This window comes from Schistocerca nitens, chromosome 4 (assembly GCF_023898315.1).
Source record: "Schistocerca nitens isolate TAMUIC-IGC-003100 chromosome 4, iqSchNite1.1, whole genome shotgun sequence".
Lineage (NCBI taxonomy): Eukaryota > Metazoa > Arthropoda > Insecta > Orthoptera > Acrididae > Schistocerca > Schistocerca nitens.
The window spans coordinates 700648679-700672619 of NC_064617.1; the positions used below are offsets into that span (position 1 = coordinate 700648679).

Consider the following 23941-nt stretch of genomic DNA (forward strand, 5'->3'; position numbering starts at 1 on the left):
ATTTCAAGTCTAATGTGGAATAAATAGCAGTACCATGAAATTTCTGTAAAAGTTCTTCTAGTGTCTGTGGGCGATCTGTTTCATTAATAATAATGTCATTGATGTGACGCGAATCAAGTACGAGGCGAAGTGAACCATCCTTTTTCTTAACAATATGGAGCGGGTTTATGTACGGACTAACTGCCGGTTCAATAATTCCTTGGTCAAGCATAGCTTGCAATTCTTTCTTAACTTGTTCTCTGTGAATATACGGAATGGGATAATGTTTGGATTTAAATGTATCGAGCTGTTTAACTTGAAATTCATACATAAAACCGGACATAGTACCACGGACGTTGTCAAAAACTGGAGCTTGCTGTAAAAGAATTTTGTGTAGTTGAGTACGTTTATCGTCTGTATTTGCATTGCTCTGTTTAACTTTATCAGAAATCATCTGTATAACGTCATAATCGCCTTCGTCTGGAGAATTATAGTTGTGTACATACGTATCTGTGAACAATGTGGAATGACAGTCCGTGTTACATGATGCAGAAATGACCTCTGTCCGATTAATTGTTTGTTCTTCTGCAGATAAAGAGTGCTGTAATTCTAATGCAAGTTGTACATATTCATCCTTTAACATTAAATAGGAATTCTGAAAGTCAATAATTGCGTCGTGTTGTACCAGAAAATTCGTACCTAAAATAACGTCTGTTGTCAATAAGGGAACAATCCAAAAATTTGAGTGAAACGTATGACCTGCAATACAAAACGATAAGTGTGTCTGTAATTTTACATCTACTCCTTTACCAGATACTGCTCCTTTTACTTTAGTTTTGCCTAATGGTAATGTAGGATAGGTATTCTCTTTGTTACATTCGTTGAAAGTTTCCTCATTTATAACTGACATAGGTGATCCAGAATCGATTACTGCTGAAAATTTGGATGATCCAATCTTTACTTCAATGACAGGGTGTGAAATGGTTTTTTCGAATAACTGGTTTTTCCTGCTAAAGAGTGTCTCGGACGTCGTCAAAAGTAATAACATTTTCGTGAACAAGATTCTGTGTGTCAAAAGTATTGCTTGCGTTGCTGAAAGATGCAACCTGTATTGTATCTAGTCAAATTCTATCTGACGTGTTATTATTTGCGGGAGGATGCTGTGGCATTTCGACTATTTGTACTGTTCTGTTATTTCGTCCTGACGCATTAGGTTCGGGATGATATCTACTGTCTGGTTCATTCATGATTATCTGTTGTTGTGGATGATTTTGCTGCTGGTAGGACCGACTGTTATTAAACGTACGCTGAAAATTGTGTTCATTACTTTTACGTCTGTCATAATAATCATTGCTATACGGCGCGTTGCGATAGGAATTGAAATGATGTGTCTTCTGTACGTAGTGATTTCCTTATTGCTGTGCGTTGCTATTTGGCGGAGCCGACGCTATACGTGTAGGCGGCGAAACATTAAAGCTTGGTTGACCTTGCACATTACATTGTTGGTTAGGTATACTAACCGGCTGGCTTTGATGCTGTTGCGGAGAAAAAAACCTCTATTGTTACCAAAATTCATCTGCTGTTGCTGATAATTTTGACGATTGCTGAAAATGTTGTACATACTGATGATCACAATTTTATCTATTATTAAAATTACGCCGGTAGTTCTTGTCATTTCGCTAGTGTCTAACAAAAAACTGTCACTTTCGGTAAAACTTGTCATATCGGGTTTTCTTTACTCATTCTTAATTCTAGATGGATCGATAGTTGAAGAGCTGTTTTGATAGATACAAAGGATAGTAAAAGAGAAGGCAGCAGTGCAGAAAACTAAAGATGAAATAGCACTACTATGGCTCGGGGCCCTGTGCACGCTACGGCACATATTCATTGAAGCGTAATGAATCCCCTGAGGTCAATTACGCACTGCAAATAAATTTTAGTTTCTGCATTACAGACAACTCCAGTGAAAATTCAAAAACAAATTGTATCCAATCCAATTCTAGTTTCTGCATTACAGGCCAAGCTGGTGAAAATACAAAAGCAAATTGTCATATCCAGTCCAAAGCGTGTACCTGTGCTCTGTCATTTTTAAATACCTTAAATTTTCTCACGGATAGAAAGTCTTTGTAATAAAAATTATCATCTCTGTATGTCTTAGCAGGTTCAGGTTTGCATGAGAATCTGTTTGTCTCTGTCTCTTCGGATTCTAAGTCGCGTGGTCTCTGTAAATTACTTAAGTTATACTGGCTGTGTGAGTGTGACAAATGTTCGGAACGTGGCGTATGCTGTGACGTGTTAGTGACTGAAACATTTTTCGTTTCTGTCACTTTAAAACGTTCGTCAATTTGGCTGATCTGTTGTTCAAATTTCGTATCTACTTTCGCGTCCAGCGTGTGTGAAAGTTCTGCTGACATTAATTTAAACTCGTCGCGTAACTGTGTTGCGTTTTCAGAACATTGTTTAGCGACTGCCCTACTTTCATCTCTAAGTAATTTCGTTGTGGCTACACGTGTACTACTTAATTCTTGTGCAACAGATCTAATTTCTTCACTACTGTTCCTAGCACAAGCCTTAATTTCCTCACGTAATTGTTCTTTAGTATCATGACGTTGCACGGTAACGCCTGTAATCTGTTCTCTAAGTTGTTTGTTCTGTTCGTTAAGGTTGTCGTGTTTTTCATTCGACTGTTTGAAACTTTCATTAAGTTGTTTGCTCGATTCATTAAGTTGTTTATAATTGTTGCCTAGTTTTTCATTAAGTTGTTTGAAATGGTTATCTAGTATTTCATTCCGCTGTTTGAAACTTTCATTAACTTGTTGTTTGAGATTTTCATTAAGTAGTTTGTAATGGTTGTCGAATTTTTCATTGAGTTGTAGTAATAATGCGATAACTTGATCCCAGCCAAAATTAGCGACTCTATTCACTGTAGTGTGTGATGGTGTATCTGCAAAAAAAAAATGGCTCTGAGCACTATGGGACTCAACAGCTGTGGTCATAAGTCCCCTAGAACTTAGAACTACTTAAACCTAACTAACCTAAGGACATCACACACATCCATGCCCGAGGCAGGATTCGAACCTGCGACCGTAGCAGTCGCGCGGGACCGGACTGCGCGCCTAGAACCGCTAGACCACCGCGGCCGGCGGTGTATCTGCATTTGTCACGTTTTGTGTAACCATTTGGTCATTCTCTGATTCACAAAAAGGTTTGCCAATCGGATGTGCACTGTTGGTCGCTACATCGGAATCAAATAAATCTGACATATTTTGACTACACTGTTCATTTTCGTTAGAAACAATTATCTGTTCGTTACGTAAATTTTTCAAATCGGGTGTGTCAACCTGGGCTGCGTTCATTGTAACGGAACGTGCCGCGTCATCAATTGTCGTTAAATTAACAGAGGACACAATTGAATTTGTTTGCTCATCATTAGCATTAAAATCATTACTAGTGATCGGCACGCACTGATTATCTGTAATTAGAGGATTATCACTATTACACAGACTGTCGCTAGTATGATCGGTCAAATTATTCGAGTCAGCTTTTTCACTCATTGCACATCGCGATGTACTGTTAACAGTTTTTCGCGGCATTTTCTCAAATCAAAATTAAGCACAAAATGAAACAAACACGAAGCAAAATGGAACAAACAATTACAACAAAGAGCAATAAATTGCCGACGATATGTGAAAGAAAGAGTGACAAATTAGTAAATGCGTTGCGCCAGATGCAAACTACATTTAAGTAAATAAGAGCAGATATATGACTACTTTTCAGAGATTCACAAAGAAATACTATCCTGGCCGGTTGTCGCCAAGTGTAACCTCCCCACAAAATAAAAAAAAATATTAATTTGAGTATGATTCTAATTTAGTGTAACCTCACCACAAAATTCTTTCTCATATGTAACCTCCCTACAAAATTCTTTCCACATTAACCTCCACACAAAATTCTTTCTGATTTAATCTAAGCTCAAAATTCATTCACATTTAGCGTAACCTCAAAACAGAAAAATTCCTAAACCTCTCAACAGTAAAAATTATAATTACGTCGTTCACATTCAGTGTAACGTCGCAATAAAAAAATGAATTCAGTAACCTGGTAATAAACCAATGTAACTAACCTCTTAATTAAATTGTCGCTCACTTATGACTTTTCAATAATTCACTGTCAATTTAACCTGGTAAATTTTGGACGACAGCAGTGCTGCGTCATGCCCTGAAAGATCATTCTGAATAAAAAAAAAAAAGGAAAAATTCTTACCTCAATGAAGTCGCCGGATATATCTGCTCTTACAATAACTTTTTCCGGCACAGCTCTGTGCAATGCTGGCCGACCTATCTGTCATTTATGAAAGGAAGCAACTGATTTTTCTATTGCAATAATCGGGATGATCATGGATGGGAGAAATTAGTAAATTCTTTAAATTGAAATGAATGGTTGTTAAAAGTTACTTTTTATGAGGAAAATTATTATTACGAGATTTTTAAAACATTTACATGAGACTTGAGATAACATTACTACATATGCGCGAGGCTGCTTTTTACCTTATACATTAATACTCAGGCTCCGGCATGGCTGCACCGTGACTGGGCCAGCCAACACGATACACCAGACCAGACCAGAGCAGACTCCAGACTAGCAACAACTTACTGCTACAGCTACACAGTTCCTACTGCAGTCAACACTGCTCTCTGGTCAGAGACCTTGCATATCGCAGGCAGCGCATGAGCAATACATCGAAATTACATCTGCTCGGACCTCTTACAACATCTTTGGGCGGATTTAGTGACATCTCTAAACAGTCAAAGGGGCTGTGTCTGTGTTACAATATCCCAGTCAACGTTTATCTTCAGGGAACTGGGGTGACGCAAATCTTTTTTTGATGTGTGCATTTGTCAGCTATTGATTTCTAATACCTACCTCCTGTAAAGTTGCCAATCACTAGAGATCTATGTGGATGTGGATATCAGCGAACATTCACAGTATTGTTGACTTTGAGGATAAAAGCCTCGACTGGTGTTAACATCCACGGCTGTATCTGCGGACATCCGCATTAATAATTACTTTACTGTTAAATCCTCAAGGATAGTGTCAATGACTTGATTTTCGTGGATTTTTGTATTACAAGCGATGAATAATAATAATTATCGTCAAGCTTTCCGTTTTGAGTTGTTCCTTAGTTGCTTCAAAGTTCATGGAGGTCTTTGCAACTAAAGGGAAGGCAGTTTGTAGTATCGGTGGCTACCTTACGTCTGAGTCATTACAGTTTCTTTAACGTCTACAGTGATTAGTTACATAATTACCGAAAGCCATTGCAAAGTGAAGTGAAGACTGTACTAGCACACTTCATCCATTGGGATCATGGTTTCATTTCTGACTCCTGTTTGTGTATCACATACAGCGTAAATAAATTCTATGTCGTCAAAGCCTAACTCCGAAAGCTAGAAAGTTATTTTTTTCTTTTGTGTGTGCCCATCGACAACTCAACGCTTCTACTTTCCGGTGAGTGGTGTCCTTTAATCCAAAAAGCATTTAAATTCAACGAGATCTTTCTTACAACTGAAATAATTTTCGATACAAAATCAGTGAATCTGTCAATGTTTCTCCGTAATATATTCATAACTACACAATGCAACGCTTAATACACTGATATCTGTAGTATGTTAAAATGAAGTAATATGATGGTAATTTAACGCAAATTTGACGAACTAACTGTGGCTAATATTTAATAGCATGCTTTGAGTAGTCTCCTTGAATACGAATGTATTTAGATTCTACAAGAACTTTCCTACAACTTCAATAATATTCGGTACAATATGAGTGAATCTACAAAATTTTCTCTGAAGTATATTCATAAGTGCACAAAGTAACGCTTGATAAACTGCAAAGTGCAACGTCTTTTATGAAGTAACATGATGGTAAATTAAAGAAATTTGACAAACGAACTATGACTAACATGTAATAGCATGCAGGATGTGGCGACGACTTTTATCACGATTTCATTTGGGGACCTAATATTGAGAAAATAGATTTTGGAATATTTGTTACAGTAATAAGGACAAAAATTTGTAAGATAGGGAACGTATCAAGAATATGAATGGCTAAGTTACACTGAAATTCAGTCCTGGTCGGCGCCTTAGTGTGTTGAATGTAAGTTACGAGATGCGACTCCAGCAGACGAAGCTTCAGGTTAGGACTGTGATTACTGTCAGAGTTCCAACATACCAAACGGGTTGAACTGCTTTCAATATTAAAATCCACAGATGTAGATAAAATAATTGTGGATGTGGTGCGGATTCGGATACAAAATTTCTTATCTGCGTAAACCTTAATGCGTGAACCAATCGCTATAGGAGACTGCATGCCGCAGAAATTTCTAAAATATCTCACAGCGAAGGTCAGAAGTATATCTTTCCATCTACAAAAGATATTTTCCATGAAACTGCTCTGGACTGCAGCACGCATGAACCAATGTTTTGGACATTATCGCAAGTGCCCACTTACAATGTGATATGTGGTGCTACAGAAGAATGCTGAAGATTAGATGGGTAGATCAGATAACTAATGAGGAGGTATTGAATAGAATTGGGGAGAAGAGGAGTTTGTGGCACAACTTGACTAGAAGAAGGGATCGGTTGGTAGGGCATATTCTGAGGCATCAAGGGATCACCAATTTAGTATTGGAGGGCAGCGTGGAGGGTAAAAATCGTAGAGGGAGACCAAGAGAGGAATATACTAAACAGATTCAAAAGGATGTAGGTTGCAGTAGGTACTGGGAGATGAAGAACCTTGCACAGGATAGAGTAGCATGGAGAGCTGCATCAAACCAAACAAAAGAAATGTTATCTAAAGTGCAGTAATAGCTTATGCCCCTTTAGTCGCCTATGGCGGCGACACGCCTACATCTGTGGGGCTTCGCCTTCGACCTCAATCGGCTGTCGACGGCGCCGCGCGGCCGGCGAGCTGCAGTCTGCGGGCAGCGGCTGTGATCGGAGGACCCTTCGCCACGCAGGTACGTCGCAATGCACTGAGGCTTTCTTTCTGTCAGCAGGTAGCTGATACCGAAATTCCTCATATCTAACTTGTGGCCTTCCATGCTTCGCGTGCAGGCACGGTGAAAACACGAACTCAAAAGCCCAAACATGAAGGTGAATAGAAAACCCACAATACAACGCGGGTGGCATGTCTCCATCCCAAATAATACTTTCGTAGCTCTTTTCTCTGTGTAGTAATTTCCATTTCTTATGAGTCCATCAGTAAATAATCGTACAATCAGTGCTACAGAAAATCATCTTTCGTAAGATAAGCATCAAATTGAACGTGTGGTGTGGCCTGTTTCTTACAATTTAAAACAAAACAAATCTGGATCATGTATTATGAGATTTTCAGTAGTAAAAAGATCTGTTGTAATTTATTCCGGGCGCTCTTGCTTATTTTATCATCAAAGAAAACACGAAGGAGTTGTAAGGCACCAAAAAAACTCCAATGAACTGTTCAGCCATCTAACTGCGCCTGAAAAACAAATGTTCGGATACGGATGACAAATTGCGGATGTTAAAGTGCAACTTTCTGGTATAGCACGCGTCACATGAGAAGGATTATTTTTTCGTATGGGATCCAGGTTAGTAAATTTTAAATTTATGATGTCCAGATATAGATTAATAATTGACATGCACTCACGATTATTTCTGGTCTGCATTTTCTAAACGCAATTTATATGAAATAGGCACTCACCTGTTAAATAAAGAATATCGGAATCGAAGTAACATTCTGTTTACCTAGTCAAAAATGACGACAGGTGCGCGAAACGTGCCCTTGAAGGTAGCAATCTATTCCGTGATTCACGACACGTACACGTTCCGTAATCCGAATCTCGTGATAGTGATTGCCATGTTTAGGCTCATCGGTGTGTAACCTAATTTTAAGATCGGCGTTGCTTATAACATTTTAACAGTATAAATGCTCTGAGCATAACTAAAGATTGCACTGTTGGTTAACGTAATAAACACAGTAACGAACTGTAAGCAAAATAATTGTGTCTGATTGATGTGAACTACACCCTAAGGGAAGAAAAAACGACGCAGCATGCAGGAATTATCCGAATGGGATGAAAATCGGTAGATGTGACTTACATGTACTGTCAAAAAGGTGGTTACAATTTCAAAAAAATGGTATGTTTTATTCAAGAGAAAGAGCTCCACTAATCGACTCATAGAGTTGTTGGGTGTCCTGATGAGGGATATACAGGGTGAGTCACCTAACGTTACCGCTGGATATATTTCGTAAACCACATCAAATACTGACCGATTCCACAGACCGAACGTGAGGAGAGGGGCTAGTGTAATTGTTTAATACAAACCATACAAAAATGCACGGAAGTATGTTTTTTATCACAAACCTACGTTTTTTTTTTAAATGGAACCACGTTAGTTTTGTTAGCACATCTGAACATAGAAACAAATACGTAATCAGTGCCGTTTGTTGCATTGTAAAATGTTAATTACATCCGGAGATATTGTAACCTAAAGTTGCCGCTTGAAACCTCCGACGTTCAGTTGCGTGTTGTAACAAACACGGGCCACGGTCGGCGAGCAGCATCTGCAGGGACATGTTTACGATGACGATCGTGTTTACGAGTGTGGCTGTAGTGCACTGTTGTGGTTTGGTCTAGCTGTCGCAGTGTCCGCATGTAGCGCTTGCTGCTATTGTTATTCTGCAGTCGCCTCCGCACGCAGACCAACTGTAGTACACCGTGTTACCAGACGTCTGTGATAGTGTAGTGTTGTAGGAACTGTGACCATGGTGTATTCGAACTCTGAAAAGGCGCAGATGATACTCATCTGTGGCGAGTGTCGACGAAATGCAGCTGAAGCCTGCAGGCTGTATGCAGAACGGTACCCGGACAGAGAGCATCCAACGTGCCGCACATTGCAAAACATCTACCGCCAACTGTATGCAACAGGTATGGTCGTAGCACGCAAACGGGTCCGTAACAGGCCCGTCACAGGAGAAGCGGGTGCAGTTGGTGTGTTAGCTGCTGTTGCCATGAACCCACACATGAGTACACGGGACATTGCGAGAGCCGGTGGACAGAGTCAAAGTAGTGTCATGCGCATACTGCATCGTCACCGCTTTCACCCGTTTCATGTCTCGCTACATCAGCAATTACATGGTGATGACTTTAATCATCGAGTGCAATTCTGTCAATGGGCATTAACAGAGAATGCGTTGCAGTTCTACCTGTTTACCGATGAAGCGGGTTTCACAAACCACGGGGCAGTGAATCTACGGAACATGCGTTACTGGTCCGTGGACAATCCTCGCTGGCTCAGACAGGTAGAGCGACAGCGATCGTGGACTGTAAATGTATGGTGCAGAATCATTGGCGACCACCTCATTGGTCCTCACTTCGTTGCAGGGGCCCAAACAGGTGTAACATACATCGCGTTTCTACAGAATGATCTGCCAATGTTGCTCGAAAATGTCCCACTGGAAACGCGTCGACGTATGTGGTATCAGCATGATGGTGCACCTGCACATTCCGCAATTAACACTAGGCTGACCCTTGACAGGATGTTCGACGGGCGTTTCATAGGACGTGGAGGGCGCATAAATTGGCCAGCCCGTTCTCCTGATCTTACACCTCTGGACTTCTTTCTGTGGGGTACGTTAAAGGAGAATGTGTACCGTGATGTGCTTACAACCCCAGAGGATATGAAACAACGTATTGTGGCAGCCTGCGGCGACATTACACCAGATGTACTGCATTCATTACGCCAGAGATTGCAATTGTGTGCAGCAAGTGATGGCCACCACATTGAACATCTATTGGCCTGACATGTCGGGACACACTCTATTCCACTCCGTAATTGAAAACGGAAACCACGTGTGTACGTGTACCTCACCCCTCATGGTAATGTACATGTGCGTCAGTGAAAAAGTCCAATAAAAAGGTGTTAGCATGTGGACGTAATGTGCTGTTCCAGTCTCTTCTGTACCTAAGGTCCATCACCGTTCCCTTTGGATCCCTACGTAATTCCGTGCTCTCCGATACACACGATCGAACAGCGGAGGAGTGGTACTCAAGCGTCAACTTTAGGTTACAATATCTCCGGATGTAATTAACATTTTACAATGCAACAAACGGCACTGATTACGTATTTGTTTATATGTTCAGATGCGCTAAGAAAACTAACGGCGTTCCATTTAAAAAGACGTAGGTTTGTGTTAAAAAACATACTTCCGTGCATTTTTTATGGTTTGTATTAACCAATTACACTAGCCCCTCTCCTCACGTTCGGTCTGTGGAATCGATTCGTCAGTATTTGATGTGGTTTACGAAATATATCCAGCGGTAACGTTAGGTGACTCACCCTGTATATAGTGAATTGCATAGTAGTGGTGTAGACGTATACATATGTGCTGATATTTTCAAACAATTTCTGTATCGCTGCTAATTTAGGTCTGCGTGTTACTGGTAAGTGTTTACGGTTGTGGGTTTTCGACATTATTCGTACTTGAGCGATGCCGTGGTGCTAAAGTGAAAACGTCGTAATCCATGTGTTTGTTCCCGATAATAGGCTCTTTCAGGCTTACAGACGTCTTTCAGCTGCCTGCTGAAACGTATATACATATTGCTAGTCCAGCAGTTTATATGGTGCTATTATGAGTCTTTGTGCCATACTGATCTTAACTACACGCTTGCCAGTGCTGTGTTTGTCTTAACCCATGTGGACAAAGTGGAGGCTGCGTACAGTAAATAGTTGGAAGGCACAAGAAGCATATTAAATTGTTACAAAACACATAGGAAAATATTCAATGTACACATGTATTTTTTATTATAATACTGCTAAGCTGATTATTAGACCCCTGTGCCTGATGATTGTCAAGTTACCATGTATGCAATGTGTTTAGAAAATTCGACTAAGTAAAACATGAGATATGGAGGAATCAATTGAAAAATTAAATTAACAAGGTACTCTGTATAATTCTTCCCAGTCCGTAGCAATCTGCGACTCTACGTACTGGGCGATGTGGGTGCCCCTAAACATCAAAAAGAAATTCCAATATGCCACGTTTACAGCGAAACACCCTTCAAATATTTGAGACCAAAGTAGCACTCTACCATCAGATAATTTAGTGCATCAACGAACTATTTGCCGCAAGCTTAAAGAGGTAAAAATTCATAGAGCTTCGATTTGCGCATAATGGAAGAGTCAGAGATGATGAAAGGAGAAAAGGTGAAATTGATTCATTTCGCTCTATTCTGAACGACTCTGAATAGTTTAGCCAAAAATTTCATTTTAGAATGGGAAAATTTATCCCAAAATATAGTACCATACGACATAAGTGAATGAAAATGAGCAAAGTAGACTAATTTTCGTGTCCAGCGATCACTCACTTCAGATACCGTTCGAACAGTAAAAATAGCAGCATTAAGTCTTTGAACAAGGTCTTGAATGTGAGCTTTCCAAAGCAGTTTACAACCTATCTGAACACCTAGAAATTTGAACTGTTCAGTTTCACTAATCATATGCCCATTCTCTGAAATTAAAACGTCAGGTTTTGTTGAATTGTGTGTTAGAAACGGTAAAAACTGAGTCTTACTGTGATGTAATGTTAGTTTATTTTCTACAAGCCATAAACTTAGGTCATGAACTGCACTATTTGAAACTAAGCCAATGTTGCACACAACATCCTTTGCTACCAAGATAATGTCATCAGCAAACAGAACTATTTTAGAGTTACGCGTAATACTAGAGGGTATATGACTATACCCTACTCATACACCACACCACATTCATTCTCAATACTGTGAATAATGACGTTTTGCTGTCTGTTGCTAAAGTAAAAGGTGAACCAATTGTGAGGTAATCCCCGTATTCCGTAATGGTCCTGCTTCTGGAGCAATATTTTGTGACCAACACAATCAAACGTCTTAGTTAAATTAAAAAAAAAAAAATTGCCTAGCGTTCGAAACCTTTTGTTTAACCCATCCAGTACCTCAAAGAAAAAAGAGAATATAGCGTTTTCAGTTATTAAACGACTTCTAAAGCCGAGCTGTACATTTGATAGCAAATCGTGTGATTTAAAAATGGTCAATTATCCTTACATGCACAGCCTTTTCAGTAACTTCAGGAAACACTGATGGCATAAAATAGGTCTAAAATTGTCTACATTATCATTTCTCCCTTTTTATAAAGCGGCTTTACTACTGAGTACTTTGATAGTTCAGGAAACTGACCATTTCTAAAGGAAAAATTACAAATATGGCTAAATACATGGCTAACATGTGCAGCACAGTACTTTAATATTCTGCTAGGCACTCCATCATATCCATGAGAGTCCTTAGTCTTCAGTGATTTAATTATTGACTCAGTCTCCCCCCCCCCCCCCCCTTGTCTGTGTTACAGAGGAGTATTTCAAACATCAGTCTCGGAAAGGCATTTGCCAAGAAACTTGTACGGGTCTCTGTAGAAACTAAATTTTTATTTAATTCGCCAGCATTGCCCAGAAAGTGATTGTTACATACTGTACATGTATTTGATTTATCAGTAACAGAAATATTTTTACTATGAATTGATTTTATATCATCGACCTTGCGCTGCTGACAAGACACTTCCTTCTCAGCTGACCATATAGTTTTAATTCTATCTTGTGAATTAGCTATTCTATTTGCGTACCACATACTCTTTGCCTTCCTAATAACATTTTTAAGCACCTTGCAATACTGTTTGTAATGGGTTACTGTACCTTGATTATGGCTATTTCTTACATTTTGATGCAATTCTCACTTTGTTCTACATGATATCCTTATCCCACTGATCAGCCACCCGGGCGGCCTATTACTGCTAGTACCCCATTTAGAACGTTCTCTCAAAGAGCAAGAGAATTGTGTTAAGGAAAGCATTATATTTATCACCTATGTTATCGGCTGACAAGTGCGAGAATTATCGCACAATCAGCTTAACAGCTCATGCATCGAAGCAGCTTACAAGAATAATATACAGAAAAATGGAAAAGAAAATTGAGAATGCGCTAGGTGACGATCAGTTTGGATTTAGGAAAAGTAAAGGGACGAGAGAGGCAATTCTGACGTTACGGCTAATAATAGAAGCAAGGTTAAAGAAAAATCAAGACACTTTCATAGGATTTGTCGACCTGGAAAAAGCGTTCGACAATATAAAATGGTGCAAGCTGTTCGAGATTCTGAAAAAAGTAGGGGTAAGCTATAGGGAGAGACGGGTCATATACAATATGTACAACAACCAAGAGGGAATAATAAGAGTGGACGATCAAGAACGAAGTGCTCGTATTAAGAAGGGTGTAAGACAAGGCTGTAGCCTTTCGCCCCTACTCTTCAATCTGTACATCGAGGAAGCAATGATGGAAATAAAAGAAAGGTTCAGCAGTGGAATTAAAATACAAGGTGAAAGGGTATCAATGATACGATTCGTTGATGACATTGCTATCCTGAGTGAAAGTGAAGAAGAATTAAATGATCTGCTGAACGGAATGAACAGTCTAATGAGTACACAGTATGGTTTGAGAGTAAATCGGAGAAAGGCGAAGGTAATGAGAAATAGTAGAAATGAGAACAGCGAGAAACTTAACATCAGGATTGATGGTCACGAAGTCAATGAAGTTAAGGAATTCTGCTACCTAGGGAGTAAAATAACCAATGACGGACGGAGCAAGAAGGACATCAAAAGCAGACTCGCTATGGCAAAAAAGGCATTTCTGACCAAGAGAAGTCTACTAATATCAAATACCGGCCTTAATTTGAGGAAGAAATTTCTGAGGATGTACGTCTGGAGTACAGCATTGTATGGTAGTGAAGCATGGACTGTGGGAAAACCGGAACAGAAGAGAATCGAAGCATTTGAGATGTGGTGCTATAGACGAATGTTGAAAATTAGGTCGACTGATAATGTAAGGAATGAGGAGGTTCTACGCAGAATCGGAGAGGAAAGGAATATGTGGAAAACACTGATAAGGAGAAGGGACAGGATGATAGGACATCTGCTAAGACATGAGGGAATGACTTCCATGTTACTAGAGGGAGCTGTAGAGGGCAAAAACTGTAGAGGAAGACAGAGATTGGAATACGTCAAGCAAATAATTGAGGACGTAGGTTGCAAGTGCTACTCTGAGATGAAGAGGTTAGCACAGGAAAGGAATTCGTGGTGGGCCGCATCAAACCAGTAGACTGATAACCAAAACAAAACAAAACAAAACAAAAAGTTATCGGCACTATAAAGATCGTGCCACTCTTGTTCCTTGACAAGGTTTAAAAAACTCTATTGCTGTTGGATCAACTTTCTGACATAGTTTGTAATTATATGTGACATTTGTTTGAGTACAAAAGCTTTTTATTGTTAAAATTTGTGCATCCTGGTCTGAAAGGCCATTCACCCTTTTACTAACAGAATGCCCATCTAGTAATTAAGAACGAATAAAAATATTGTCTATGGCTGTGCTACTGCTGCCTTGCACCCTAGCTGGAAAAAAACACAGTCTGCATTAGATCATATGAATTTAGGAGACCCACCAACATTCTTTTCCTTGCAACATCATATACAAAATATATACTGAAGTCACCACATATAACTAATTTCTGGTACTTCCTACAATGTGAATCAAGAACCCTCTCTAGCTTGAGCAGAAATGCTCTGAAGTCAGAGTTAGGGGACCTATAACCTACAACCATTAGAAATATAGTTTGACAAATTGAACTGCCCCTGCACAACATTCGAATATATGTTCAGTGCAGTGCCATGATATGTCTATGGACTCAAATGGAACACTGTATTTTACCTAGGTAGCCACACTGCCACCTCGCATGGAACTCCTTGAAAAACAGCCAGCTAATATGTATCCTGGTAAAGGAAGCCACTGAATTATCAAATTATTTAAGTGGTGCTCCGATACACCAAAAATCTCGGAGTCAACATCTATAAGCAGTTCACTAACTTATCTCTAATACCTCTCATATTTTGATGAAATATGCTAATTCCTTCTCTACTTGCAAATATGACGTCCTCTGAAGGTGTGCCCTTAGTTCCAGGTACTTCCTTTAAGCAGGTATACTGTAACGCTGCGCTTTGGGGCACACGATACTCATTAAAGCCTGTACTATGGTAAGTTGACGGGCTTCACCTTAAGAGAAAGGATTTTTGTATAGATATTGACCACGTGTACCTGAATGGAGGCAAATCAGACTTACACTCTCTTTGTAATAACAATGGTACGTCAAGCAAGTTCGAAATGCAACTACACGTCAGTACGGACAAGAAACAACACAGAAGATGCTACCAATTTGTTAATTATACGGTCGCCAGGCTAATTAGGCATTAACTGAGTTTCTTCCCTGTACAAGTTGATGTACGTTCATGCAAAACAACACGTAATAACACTGCATAATATGGTAAATTTTAGAACCAGAAAATCTACTGAACTGATAAATTCACTTTCTATACTGATATGGCTAAATGGTTCAAATGGCTCTGAGCACTATGGGACTCAACTGCTGTGGTCATAAGTCCCCTAGAACTTAGAACTACTTAAACCTAACTAACCTAAGGACAGCACACAACAACCAGCCATCACGAGGCAGAGAAAATCCCTGACCCCGCCGGGAATCGAACCCGGGAACTCGGGCGTGGGAAGCGAGAACGCTACCGCACGACCACGAGATGCGGGCTATACTGATATGAATAAACCATAAATACATAACATTACACTATAATGTTTACTACAAAACTTCGTACTGTCTATTGATCTGATTAAAATCGGGCATAGGTTACCCTAGAAATAGCACTTTCGAAACACACACCCAATGTCAATTTTGATAAAGGTAAAACACTGATAAATTTTGGTTTTTTTATTGGCTTTAACTTTGCTGGTCAAATCAGTTCAGTACACTTCAGAATTCAAATGAATAAGAAAGAGGGGGGGGGGGGACCCTGAAACTGTTATGATCACTGTATTAAAACAATTAATTACTGAAATCATTAAGCACTCAAGATTTCCAATATATGAGTTACTACTCTTTTTATCTTATTTCCTGCTCATTTAAATACCATTATATCTGCTCAAAATAATTAAACTTCATTACTAAATCAATATCAAAATTATCTTCCAACTGTTGATTAATTAACAAAACAGTTCTTAAACATCATTCTAACGTAGCTAGGTCTGCAGGTAATTATTATTAACATAAACTTTAAATCTTCATCTCGGGACACTCGGATTGCACAACATGTAGAAAGGACCCTGTCTAGGTTAGTTGTGAGGATATTTAAATGATAGGACAGTTCTGGTAAAATTTAAGTTGTTATTGAACAGTATGGAACAAAAGTAACACTGGTCCACACGAATACAGTACTAAAAGTTTCAACCTGTTCGTATCGATGCGGCGGTGGGCGGGCGGCGAGATGGCGAGCACAGAGCACACATACAACCACAGCAATGGCTCTTGATGTATCGGCACTTTACTTCTTCTTAGCGTCGCAATACTTTTCCATTTAGTGCCTATGGAATTTTGCCATGCTGTAAGGGCGTTGGGACGGCTTATCCGAGGCTCAATGAAACTGCGTCTTCCAGGAGAGCCCCCTCGATCCAGAACGTGTTGCTCAGACCAATGCCCAACTCCGACTACTACTGCTGAGCCCGTTATGCCGTGCAGCGACCGTGTGCATTTTCCCACGCTCGCCTGCCATCCACCTTTTACCGCTCCCCTACAGACAGGGTATTCACCCGAGGTTTTGCATTCTACATATCCTAATACATTGCCCATGTATGGACCAGACGCACAATTACAATTTTAACATCTTACAATAGTTTCAACGTTTCTTACATTTCAATTCTAATACAATATTGTTTGACATTTGACATAAACATTAATATTCACATCGAAATTTGTTTACAGTTTTCTTAACACAATGACATGAAAAAAAAAGAAATGGAATCAGAACATCGATTTCACTAATTTATCGAAAATTCTGAAGAGAAAAAAACATAATATTTCTATGTACAATAGTACAGCGTTGTTGTTGTTACAATACCTGTAGCTGACTTTAATGTAAAAAAGGTGCAGCTCTATCACCAAGTACTACAGGAATTTGTCCATAAGTGATCCCACTACCACCCACTACACTGTCATCTATAAGCTTTGCCAGCCTCCCCTTCCCTTACCTGTTGAGGTGCAGGCCATACCTAGTGAAACCCGACCTACTGATAACCAAACTGGCACCACTGAAATGTGACCCATGCCCTCTGCCATCAGCGCCCCCTCCAGCTGCATATTAACGCGCCCAACAGCCGCATTAAGATGAGGCCGATCATGACGCTGAAACAGCTGCAAGAAATGCACATTAGTGCCACCATTTTGAGTAGCTATCTTTACCAGATCACCACCTACATTATATTCCCCGTCCCTATCAAGACTGTTCCCTGCTCCACACCTATCACTACCTGACCCTCCTTCGTAGAAGTTCTACATAACTCCCTTATGCTGTCAGTCACCTGAGCCAACCCTGCACTAGGCTTCACAATGCTGGTGACCTGGTACTCACTCCGCAACACTTTCTGCAGCTGTTGGCCCTCACCTCTACAGTGCGAACTACCTAACAGCAGAACCTTCTTCTTTCTGTTAGACTTTGCAACTCAAATCTGACAGTTCGTCAAATCTATTGCATATACGCAAAGTATAACTATCTGAATACCTCCTCCTCCTAGCTGCCTTCTTGCCAACTATCAGTTCCCATTACCCTTCACCCTCCTCAACCTATCTAGTTCCTCCTTTGCGCGTTGTAACTGCACCTGAAGGGCACAGATCTTACGCTCCTGCTGCTCTATCGACTTATTTCTACTAAAGATTCCGCATTACCAGGACAGGATCTCGCTAGAATGCCCACTGGCTTCCCCACTGCATCCGCCCCCCCCCCCAATGTAAAAACTTTGAACAAATCCCACACCGTAGCGCACTACTCACAAACCTACGACACAGCCCACACTTCTCACTCATCGTAAAATTTTTCAGTTACTGAAAAAAACTATAAGTCTACGTTACCTCAGATACACCAGTAGAACTATTTATAGAACTAACAATAGCTGTCTCGAAATTCTGCCTCCTAAGAAAGCAACTACTTGTATTAATATTGCTACACCACAGCTAATATCAGCACCAACAAAACTTCACAAAATTACTAGCTAAAACCAAAAATTCAAGTCGCCACTGGAACACTCAACGAAGTTAAAACACAGAATGAAAATTTTACTGAAATATTTCACTAGAAACAATAAGAAAAGTCAACTGAAAACTATAGCACGAAATTTACTAAACGACTTCAACACACAGATAACTCTAAAGAAGCACAGCCAGCGAACGTTTCCAAAAGTTTATTAAATCGTTATTCCCCGCTCCCTGGAATAAGAGCAGCGAGGAAAGTGATACAATGTACACACTACATCTACATCTACATTTATACTCCGCAAACCACCCAACGGTATGCGGCGGAGGGCACTTTACGTGCCACTGTCATTACCTCCCTTTCCTGTTCCAGTCGCGTATGGTTCGCGGGAAGAACGACTGTCTGAAAGCCTCCGTGCGCGCTCGAATCTCTCTAATTTTACATTCGTGATCTCCTCGGGAGGTATAAGTAGGGGGAAACAATATATTCGATACCTCATCCAGAAACGCACCCTCTCGAAACCTGGCGAGCAAGCTACACCGCGATGCAGAGCGCCTCTCTTGCAGAGTCTGCCACTTGAGTTTGCTAAACATCTCCGTAACGCTATCACGGTTACCAGATAGCCCTGTGACGAAACGCGCCGCTCTTCTTTGGATTTTCTCTATCTCCTCCGTCAACCCGATCTGGTACGGATCCCACACTGATGAGCAATACTCAAGTATAGGTCAAACGAGTGTTTTGTAAGCCACCTCCTTTGTTGATGGACTACATTTTCTAAGGACTCTCCCAATGAATCTCAACCTGGTACCCGCCTTACCAACAATTAATTTTATATGATCATTCCACTTCAAATCGTTCCGTACGCATACTCCCAGATATTTTACGGGAGTAACTGCTACCAGTGTTTGTTCCGCTATCATATAATCACACAATAAAGGATCCTTCTTTCTATGTATTCGCAATACATTACATTTAACTATGTTAAGGGTCAGTTGCCACTCCCTGCACCAAGTGCCTATCCGCTGCAGATCTTCCTGCATTTCGCTACAATTTTCTAATGCTGCAACTTCTCTGTATACTACAGCATCATTCGCGAAAAGCCGCATGGAACTTCCGACACTATCTACTAGGTCATTTATATATATTGTGAAAAGCAATGGTTCCATAATACTCCCCTGTGGCACGCCAGACGTTACTTTAACGTCTGTAGACGTCTCTCCATTGATAACAACATGCTGTGTTCTGTTTGTTAAAAACTCTTCAATCCAGCCACACAGCTGGTCTGATATTCCTTAGGCTCTTACTTTGTTTATCAGGCGACAGTGCGGAACTGTATCGAACGCCTTCCGGAAGTCAAAGAAAATAGCATCTACCTGGGAGCCTGTATCTAATATTTTCTGGGTCTCATGAACAAATAAAGCGAGTTGGGTCTCACACGATCGCTGTTTCCGGAATCCATGTTGATTCCTACAGAGCAGATTCTGGGTTTCCAAAAACGACATGATACTCGAGCAAAAAACATGTTCTAAAATTCTACAACATATCGACGTCAGAGATATAGGTCTATAGTTTTGCGCATCTGCTCGACGACCCTTCTTGAAGACTGGGACTACCTGTGCTCTTTTCCAATCATTTGGAACCTTCCGTTCCTCTAGAGACTTGCGGTACACGGCTGTTAAAAGGGGGGGCAAGTTCTTTCGCGTACTCTGTGTAGAATCGAATTGTTATCCCGTCAGGTCCAGTGGACTTTCCTCTGTTGAGTGTTTCCAGTTGCTTTTCTATTCCTTGGACACTTATTTCGATGCCAGCCATTTTTTCGTTTGTGCGAGGATTTAGAGGAGGAACTGCAGTGCGGTCTTGCTCTGTGAAACAGCTTTGGAAAAGGGTGTTTAGTATTTCAGCTTTACGCGTGTCATCCTCTGTTTCAATGCCATCATCATCCCGGAGTGTCTGGATATGCTGTTTCGAGCCACTTACTGATTTAACGTAAGACCAGAACTTCCTAGGATTTTCTGTCAAGTCTGTACATAGAATTTTACTTTCGAATTCACTGAACGCTTCTCGCATAGCCCTCCTTACGCTAACTTTGACATCGCTTAGCTTCTGTTTGTCTGAGAGGGTTTGGCTGCGTTTAAACTTCGAGTGAAGCTCTCTTTGCTTTCGCAGTAGCTTCCTAACTTTGTTGTTGAACCACGGTGGGTTTTTCCCGTCCCTCACAGTTTTACTCGGCACGTACCTGTCTAAAACGCATTTTACAATTGCCTTGAACTTTTTCCATAAACACTCAACATTGTCAGTGTCGGAACAGAAATTTTCGTTTTGATCTGTTAGGTAGTCTGAAATCTACATCTACATCTACATCTACATCCATACTCCGCAAGCCACCTGACAGTGTGTGGCGGAGGGTACCCTGAGTACCTCTATCGGTTCTCCCTTCTATTCCAGTCTGGTATTGTTCGTGGAAAGAAGGATTGTCGGTATGCCTCTGTGTGGGCTCTAATCTCTCTGATTTTGTCCTCATGGTCTCTTCGCGAGATATACGTAGGAGGGAGCAATATACTGCTTGACTCTTCGGTGAAGGTATGTTCTCGAAACTTTACCAAAAGCCCGTACCGAGCTACTGAATGTCTCCTGCAGAGTCTTCCACTGGAGTTTATCTATCATCTCCGTAACGCTTTCGCGATTATTAAATGATCCTGTATCGAAGCGCGCTGCTCTCCGTTGGATCTTCTCTATCTCTTCTATCAATCCTATCTGGTACGGATCCCACACTGTTGAGCAGTATTCAAACAGTGGGCGAACAAGGGTACTGTAATCTACTTCCTTTGTTTTCGGATTGCATTTCCTTAGGATTCTTCCAATGAATCTCAGTCTGGCATCTGCTTTACCGACGATCAACTTTATATGATCATTCCATTTTAAATCACTCCTAATGCGTACTCACACATAATTTATGGAATTAATTGCTCCCAGTGGCTGACCTGCTATTTTGTAGTTAAATGATAAGGGAACTATCTTTCTATGTATTCGCAGCACATTACACTTGTCTACATTGAGATTCAATTGCCATTCCCTGCACCATGCATCTATTCTATTCGCTGCAGATCCTCCGGCATTTCAGTACAATTTTCCATTGTTACAACCTCTCGATACACCACAGCATCATCTGCAAAAAGCTTCAGTGAACTTCCGATGTCATCCACAAGGTCATTTATGTATATTGTGAATAGCAACGGTCCTATGACACTCCCCTGCGGCACAACTGAAATCACTCTTACTTCGGAAGATTTCTCTCCATTGAGAATGACATGCTGCGTTCTGTTATCTAGGAACTCTTCAATCCAATCACACAATTGGTCTGATAGTCCATATGCTCTTACTTTGTTCATTACACGACTGTGGGGAACTGTATCGAACGCCTTGCGGAAGTCAAGAAACACGGCATCTACCTGTGAACCCGTGTCTATGGCCCTCTGCGTCTCGTGGACGAATAGCGCGAGCTGGGTTTCACACGACCGTCTTTTTCGAAACCCTGCTGATTCCTACAGAGTAGATTTCTAGTCTCCAGAAAAGTCATTATACTCGAACATAATACGTGTTCCAAAATTCTACAACTGATCGACGTTAGAGATATACGTCTATAGTTCTGTACATCTGTTCGACGTCCCTTCTTGAAAACGGGGATGACCTGTGCCCTTTTCCAATCCTTTGGAACGCGAAGACCTACGGTACACCGCTGCAAGAAGGGGGGCAAGTTCTTTCGCGTACTCTGTGTAAAATCGAACTGGTATCCCATCAGGTCCAGCGGCCTTTCCTCTTTTGAGCGATTTTAATTGTTTCTCTATCCCTCTGTCGTCTATTTCGATATCTACCATTTTGTCACCTGTGCGACAATCTAGAGAAGGAACTACAGTGCAGTCTTCCTCTGTGAAACAGCTTTGGAAAAAGACATTTAGTATTTCGGCCTTTAGTCTGTCATCCTCTGTTTCAGTACCATTTTGGTCACAGAGTGTCTGGACATTTTGTTTTGAGCCACCTACCGCTTTGACATAAGACCAAAATTTCTTAGGATTTTCTACATAGAACTTTACTTTCGAATTCATTGAACGCCTCTCGCATAGCCCTCCTCACACTACATTTCGCTTCGCGTAATTTTTGTTTGTCTGCAAGGCTTTGGCTATGTTTATGTTTGCTGTGAAGTTCCCTTTGCTTCCGCAGCAGTTTCCTAACTCGGTTGTTGTACCAGGTGGCTCTTTTCCATCTCTTACGATCTTGCTTGGCACATACTCATCTAACGCATATTGTACGATGGTTTTGAACTTTGTCCATTGATCCTCAACACTATCTGTACTTGAGACAAAAGTTTTGTGTTGAGCCGTCAGGTACTCTCTAATCTGCCTTTTGTCACTTTTGCTAAACAGAAAAATCTTCCTACATTTTTTAATATTTCTATTTACGGCTGAAATCATCGATGCAGTAACCGCTTTATGATCGCTGATTCCCTGTTCTGCGTTAACTGTTTCAAATAGTTCGGGTCTGTTTGTCACCAGAAGGTCTAATATGTTATCGCCACGAGTCGGTTCTCTGTTTAACTGCTCAAGGTAGTTTTCATATAAAGCACCTAAAAAAATTTCACTGGATTCTTGGTCCCTGCCACCCGTTATAAACGTTTGAGTCTCCCAGTCTATATCCGGCAAATTAAAATCTCCACCCAGAACTATAACATGGTGGGGAAATCTACTCGAAATATTATCCAAATTATCCTTCAGGTGCTCAACCACAACAGCTGCTGCGCCAGGAGGCCTATAGAGATATCCAATTACCATGTCTGGGTCTGCTTTAACCGTGACCTTCACCCAAATTATTTCATATTTCGGATCTCCGTCAATTTCCTTCGATACTATTTCACTTCTTATCGCTATAAACACGCCTCCCCCTTCACTGTCCAGACTGTCTCTGCGGTATAAATTCCAATCTGAGTTTTTGATTTCATTAATGTTTACGTCTGGTTTCAGCCAACTTTCTGTCCCTAGTACTATATGGGCGTTGTGACCGTTTATTAATGAGAGCAGTTCTGGGACCTTTCTATAGACGCTCCTGCAGTTTACTATTAGCACATTAATATTGTTATTCCCTTCTGCATTTTGCCTACTCCTACCTTGCTGCGTCTCAGGAGGCGTCTTGTCGGGCCTAGGGAGGGAATTCTCTAACCTAAAACACCCACATCTGTACTCCACACGTACTCCGCTACCCTTGTAGCCGCTTCCGGCGTGTAGTGCACGACTGACCTATTCAGGAGGACCCTACATTTCTCCACCCGATAGCGGAGGTCGAGAAATTTGCACCCCAGATCTCCGCAGAATCGTCTGAGCCTCTGGTTTAAGCCTTCCACTCGGCTCCAAACCAGAGGACCGCGATCGGTTCTGGGAACGATACTACAAATAGTTAGTTCTGATTCCACCCCGCAAGCGAGGCTTTCCGCCTTCACCAATTCCGCCAACCGCCTGTACGAACTGAGGATGACCTCTGAACCCAGACGGCAGGAGTCATTGGTGCCGACATGAGCAACAATTGGCAGTCGGGTGCACCCAGTGCTCTCTATCGCCGCCGGCAGGGCCTCCTCCACATCTCGGATGAGACCCCCCGGCAAGAGGACAGAGTGAACATTGGCCTTCTTCCCCGACCTTTCCGCTATTTTCCTAAGGGGCTCCATCACCCGCCTAACGTTGGAGCTCCCAATAACTAATAAACCCCTCCCCCCGTGT

General features: G+C 41.0%; 1 protein-coding gene across 1 annotated transcript in view; it reads left to right on the top strand.

Annotated features, from left to right (window-relative positions):
- Positions 1–6963: 6963 nt before the first annotated feature.
- LOC126252512 (uncharacterized) overlaps positions 6964–23941 on the top strand; it is a 302643-nt gene continuing 285665 nt past the window's right edge. Inside the window, exon 1 of the mRNA XM_049953408.1 lies at positions 6964–6994. The gene's annotated coding sequence lies outside the window, so the exon portion shown is untranslated. The remainder of the gene's footprint in view (positions 6995–23941) is intronic.